This window comes from Dipodomys spectabilis, unplaced genomic scaffold (genome assembly GCF_019054845.1).
Source record: "Dipodomys spectabilis isolate Male_0828 unplaced genomic scaffold, ASM1905484v1 ptg000699l, whole genome shotgun sequence".
Taxonomy (NCBI): domain Eukaryota; kingdom Metazoa; phylum Chordata; class Mammalia; order Rodentia; family Heteromyidae; genus Dipodomys; species Dipodomys spectabilis.
Window position 1 is genome coordinate 1,209,796 of NW_024871376.1, and position 6,489 is coordinate 1,216,284.

Consider the following 6,489-nt stretch of genomic DNA (forward strand, 5'->3'; position numbering starts at 1 on the left):
GCGGAGCTGAGCGGACCTTGAGGCGCCTGCGGAGGACGAGTGGAGCTGAGCGAGGACGAGCGGCCTCCGGCCAGGTGCGGACAGGGCCTGGGGTGGTGCTGGTGGGGCACAGGGTGGAGCAGTGCGGCCTGTCTCTCCCGGTGTATCATTTGTGTCCTTCCTGAGGTGACTTTGGTGCGTTTAGGCCTGAGCCAGGCGTCCAGAGCTGTGTCTAGGCCCAGGCCTGGGTGCGGGTGTCTGTGGAAGGGTGTGAAGCAGTGCGGCCGGCCTCTCCCGGTGTGTCATTTGAGCACATTCTGAGGTGACTTTGATGAAGCCAGGCCCCACGGCAGGCAGGCCCTACACCAGGCAGGCCTCACAGGCCCCACACCGGGCAGGCCCCACACCAGGCAGGCCTCATACTAGGCAGTCCCCACACTAGGCCTCATAGCAGGCAGGTCCCACACCAAGGCCCCACACCAGGCCCCACAGCATGCCCCATGCCAGGTCACACACTAGGCCTCACGCCCCACCGAGAGGGCCTTGGCGGGAAATCCCGGCCCCGCCCCACAGCCCATCCCGCTGGCCCCGCCCACGGGCGCTTGCCTAACCTCCTCCTCCCCCTCTGCCACTCCTCCCCCCGAGATTGGCCCTGGGCCCTGCGGCTGCGGACTCCCATGATTATCACCAGCGCACCCTGCATCGCTGGCCCACCACCATTGGTCGGCTGCCTGCTGCTGGGTCACCTCTAGGTGCAGGGTGGGCGGGGCCTATGTGGGAACCAGGGCGGGGCCTGTGGAGTGGGGCAGGGTCTTCCGGCTGTGCAGAACCAGGGCGGGGCCTGTGGAGTGGGGCGGGGTCTTCTGGCTGTGTAGGAGCGGGGCGGGGCCTGTGGGGAGCGGGCGGAGCCAGCAGCGCTTTGCAGGAGCAGGGCGGGGCTGGGAGCAGGGCGGGGCCAGTGGGGAGCAGGATGGATCCAGCTGCACTTTGCAGGAGCAGGGCGGGGCCTGCAGAGCTCTGCTAGACCAGGGAGGGGCCTGCGGGGAGTGGGGTGGAGCCAGTGGTGCTTTGCAGGAGCAGGGCAGGGCCTGCGGGGCTCTGCTGGACCAGGGAGGGGCCTGTGGGGAGTGGGGTGTAGCCAGTGGCGCTTTGCAGGACAGGGCGGGCCCGGGGAGCTACTACAGGGCTACTGCGGGGTTCCCGACATGCAGACAGGGCCTGACTCCATGCTGGTGACCCCTACCCTCCCCTAGAGCCCCAGGCTGTGCTGGCACAGAGGCTGGTTCCTGCGGTTATTCCCTGCTTCCAGGCCCATAGGGCCTTGCAGCACGCCCCGAGGCCGCCACTGAGCTTCGTGGCCAGTGCCCACAGCCCAGCCTGGAAGGGAGCCGCCCGAGGTGAACCCAGCCCGGGGCCGAGCTTGTGCGGGAGAACGGGGAGGGGCGGGACTAGAGAGAGGAAGTGAGTGGCCCAGGGGTGGGGCTTCGGGGACAGAGCCTGGGAAGGGTGGAACTAGATTGGGAGTGAGCAGGTATGGGCGGGGCTTGCGGGGGCAGAGCGCATGAGGGGCGGGGCAGGAGAGAGGAAGTGAGTGGGGCGGGGGTGGACTGGAGGGCTGGACTGGTTTAGGTCGGTTCTGTCTGAGGCGGCAGACTCCAGCAGCTCCTTCCTCTGAGCGCGCTGTGGCCTTCCTGCAGAGCTGGGCGGGTGCACTGTCAGGTGCCGGTGGCTTTTCTCAGGAGGAAGCGCCTGGAGGACGCGGGCTCTGGGCGGTCAGCTTGTCTGTGGAGAAGGCAGGACGCGGGCCCTGAGCGGACCATGAGGCGACTGCGGAGGATGAGCTGAACTAAGCAGAGGACGAGCGGTCTCCGGCCAGGTGCGGATGGGGCCTGGGGTGGTGCTGGTGGAGGACAGGGTAGAGCAGTGCGGCCTGCCTCTCCCGGTATGTCATTTGTGTCCTTCCTGAGGTGATTTCGTTGCGGCCAGTCCCTGAGCCAGGCGTCCGGAGCTGTCTAGGCCCAGAGCCTGGGTGTGGGTGTCTAGGCCCAGAGCCTGGGTGTGGGTGTCTAGGCCCAGAGCCTGGGTGTGGGTGTCTAGGCCCAGAGCCTGGGTGTGGGTGTCTAGGCCCAGAGCCTGGGTGTGGGTGTCTGTGGAAGTGTGTGGAACAGTGGGCCCTGCCTCTCCCGGTGTGTCATTTGTGTCCCTCCTGAGGTGACTGCGGTGCTGCCAGTCCCTGAGCCAGGTGTCCGGAGCTGTCTAGGCCCAGGCCTGGGTGCGGTGTCAGTGGAAGTGTGTGAGCAGTGTGGCTTGTCTCTCCCCATGTGTCATTTGAGCACATTCTGAGGTGACTTTGATGAAGCCAGGACCCACGGCAGGCAGGTCCCACGCCAGGGAGGCCCCACACCAGGCCCCACTCCAGGCACACCCCAGACCAAGCAGGTTCCACACCATGTCCCAGACCAAGCAGGTTCTACACCATGCCCCACACCAGGCCCCACAGCAGGCAGGCCCCACAGCAGGCAGGCCCCACACTATGCCCCACACCAGGCAGGCCACACACCAGGCAGGCCTCATACTAGGCAGGCCCTACACCAGGCCTCGTACCAGGCAGGTCCCACACCAGGCCCCACGCCAGGCCCCACACCAGGCCCCATAGTATGCCCCACGCCAGGTCACACACTAGGCCTCACGCCAGGGCCCACACCAGGCCCCATACCAGGCCTCACAACAGGCAGGTCCCACACCAGGCAGGCCCCACACCAGGTAGGCCCCACACCAGGCAGGCCCCACACCAGGCAGGCCCCACACCAGGCGGGCCCCACACCAGGCAGGCCCCACACCAGGCAGGCCCCACACCAGGTAGGCCCCACCCCACGCCAGTCCCAACACCAGGCAGGCCCCACATCAGGCAGGCCCCACGCCAGGCCCCACACCACGCCCCACACTAGGCCCCACGCCACGCAGGACCCACACCAGGCAGGCCCCACACCGGGCCCCACACCAGGCAGGCCCTGCACCAAGCAGGCCCCACACCAGGCCCCACACCAGGCAGGCCCCGCACCAGGCAGGCCCCACATCAGGCCCCACACCAGGCAGGACTCACACCAGGCCCCACACCAGGCAGGACCCATACCAGGCAAGGCCCACACCAGGCCCTACACCCGGTGGGCCCCACACCAGGCCCCACACCAGGCAGGCCCCACGCCAGGCCCCACACCAGGCCCCGCACCAAACAGGCCCCGCACCAAGCAGGTCCTGCACCAGGCAGGCCCCACATCAGGGCCCACACCAGGCAGGACTCACACCAGGCAGATCCTACACCGTACCCCACGTTGGGCAAGCCCCACACCACGCCCCACACCAGGCCCCACATCGGGCAGGCTTCACACCAGGTAGGTCCCACACCAGGCCTCACAACAGGCAGCCCCCACGCCAGGCCTCATGCCAGGCCCCATACCAGGCCCCACACCAGGCAGCCCCCACGCCAGGCCTCATGCCAGGCCACATGCCAGGCCCCATACCTGGCCCCACACCAGGCCCCACACCAGGCAGGCCCCACACCAGGCCCCATACCAGGCCCCACACCAGGCCCCACACCAGGCAGGTCCCACTCCAGGCCCCATACCAGGACCTATACCAGGCAGGCCCCACACCATGCCCCACTCCAGGTCACACACTAGGCCCCACGTCAGGCTTCATGCCAGGCCTCAAGTCAGGGACCACACCAGGCCCTATACCAGGCAGGCCTCACACCAGGCCCCACACCAAGCAAGCCCCACACCAAGCCCCACACAAGGCAGGCCCCTTGCCGGGCTCCACACCAGGCAGGCCCCACACCAGGCAGGCCCCACACCATGCCCCAAGCCAGGCCCCACACCAGGCAGGCCCCACACCATGCCCCATACCAAGTCACATACTAAGCCCCATGTCAGGCTTCACGCCAGGCCTCACGTCAGGGACCACACCAGGCCCCATACCAGGCAGGCCTCATACCAGTCCCCACACCAAGCAGGCCCCATACCAGGCCCCACGCCAGGCCCCATGCCGAGCTCCACACCAGGCAGGCCCCACACCAGGCATGTCCCACATCAGGCCCCATGCCGGGCTCCACACCAGGCAGGCCCCACACCAGGCAGGTCCCACATCAGGCCCCAAGCCAGACCCCACACCAGGCAGGCCCCACACCATGCCCCACACTAGGTCACATAGTAGGCCCTACGCCAAGCCCCACACCAGGCCCCACTTCAGGCATGCCCCACACCAGGCAGACCCCACACCAGGCCCCACACCAGGCAGGCCCCACACCAGACCCCACGCCAGGCCCCACACCAAGCAGGCCCCACACCAGGCAGGCCCCACACCAGGCAGGCCTCACATCAGGCCCATGCCAGGTCCTATACCAGGCCCACACCAGGCAGGCCCCATGCCAGGCTCCACACCAGGCAGGTCCCACACCAGGCAGGCCCCACACCAGGCAGGTCCCATGCTAGGCCGGCCCCACACCAGGCCCCATGCCAGATCCCATGCCAGGCCCCACACCAGGCCCCACTCCAGGCAGGCCGCACACCAGGCCTCATACCAGGCAGGTCCCACATCACGCCCCACACCAGGCAGCCCCCACGCCAGGCTCCACACCAGGCATGCCCCACACCAGGCATGCCCCACACCAGGCAGGTCCCACACCAGGCCCCATGCCAGGGCCCACACCAGGCAGGTCCCACACCAGGTCCCACACCAGGCCCCACACCAGGCAGGTCTCACACCAGGCCCCACACCAAGCCCTACATCAGGTCCCACAACAGGCCCCACACTAGGCAGGCCCCACACCAGGCCCCATACCAGGCCCCACATCAGGCAGGTCCCACACCAGGCCCCATACCAGGCTTCAAACCAGGCAGCCCTTACAGCATGCCCCATACCAGGCAGGCCCCATACCAGGCCCCACACCAGGCAGGCCCCATACCAGGCAGGTCCCACACCAGGCCCCACTCCAGGCAGGCCCCACAGCATGCAGGCCCCACGCCAGGCCCTATACCAGCCCCCACACCAGGCAGGTCCCACACCAGGCCTCTGTAGCTGGCTGCACATCTGCAGCAAGTACACATATCCGAGTCCAGGGCTTCCCTGGGTCCAGGCCTCCCTGAGTCCCATTTTTTCTTGAATCTGGGCCTTGCCTGCATCCATCCCTTCCCAGAGTCCTGTTCTTTCCCCAGGCCTTCCCTGGGTCCAGGCCTTCCTTGGGTCTCGGCCTTCCCCAGGTCTCATCATTCCCTGGGTCTGGGCTTTCCCTGAGTTCCTGGTTTGGGCTTTCTGTATGTCCGGGCCTTTCCCTTGTTGGCAACAGCTCCAGTTTCGGCCAGCTCTGACTAGGCCTGCTCTAAAGGATGTCCAATTCCTATTCTGGCTCATCTAGAAGTGGAGCTGTGGCTCAAGTGGTACAGCACTGGCACTGAACAAAAACAACTCAGGGAGAGCACCCAGGCCCCTAGTTCAAGCCTCAGGACCAGCACAAAGACATTTTTGTTTTCATAATATAGGTATTTAATACATTTTTTTTGCCTGTCCTGGGGCTTGAACTTATAGCCTGGGCAATGTCCCTGAGCTCTTTCACTCAGGGCTAGCACTCTATCACTTGAGCCACAGCACCATTTCCAGATTTTTCTGTGTATCTGGTATTTAGGATTTGAACCCAGGGCTTCATGCATGCTAGCAAGCACTCTGCCACTAAGCCATGTTCCTAGCCCTCTTTTACACGTTACTAGGTACACAAAAGTGTTTCAATTTCCTGTCGGTGAATTCCAGTGGTATTGTGTTCCAGGGCCTCCCACAAGTTAGGCAAGTGCCTCAGCTCTTGGCCCTGGTTCTTTCTCTCTAGCCTTTGTTTTCCTTGATTTCCAGCTTTTGATGCATGTTGTCTTCCTCTGACTATAGGCATTTTAAGAAGAAAACATGCAGAGTCTCAGGATAAAATGGGGAGAGCCTGGAAGCTTGGAATCGCGAATATAGGTTCATGGTGTATAGACCAATGTGGGATGGTCTGGACGGATCGGATCCCATCAGCACTTGCTCTTGCCGCTGGCATTTCTCCAAGTCTGCATCAAGTTTTCATCTATACTTTCATGTCTACACTTGGGCCTGGAGAAGGAGGTGAAGCCTCTCCCTTCCTGCTTGGTAAGTTGATACCTGTCAGAACAAATTTGAACACATTAGGCTCATCCCAGGCCTGTATCCATGTCACCAAGTCTTTACTGAGCTTTCAGCTATGTCCTGCATAAGGTATGGTGGTTAGGGGGTGAGAGGATGTATGACACATGTTTATGTTTTCATTACATACACCTTACAGACATTTTGTCAGGCATTCCAAGGTATTTCAATTTGCTTTGTTGAACATAGGTTCAGGGCTCTTCACAGGCTAGGGCAACACCTCAACACTAAGCTCTCCATTTTATGCCTTAGAAGCCAATCAGTTCCTGTAGACTGGAGTCATGTCAACATTATGATAAGGATTTT

General features: G+C 63.6%; 1 long non-coding RNA gene across 1 annotated transcript; it reads left to right on the plus strand.

Annotated features, from left to right (window-relative positions):
• On the plus strand, positions 1-6,145 carry LOC122101883. Its single transcript, XR_006146424.1, has 3 exons — positions 1-74; positions 1,677-1,855; positions 5,911-6,145. It is a non-coding gene; the product is annotated as an uncharacterized LOC122101883 (long non-coding RNA).
• The last annotated feature ends 344 nt before the right edge of the window (positions 6,146-6,489 follow it).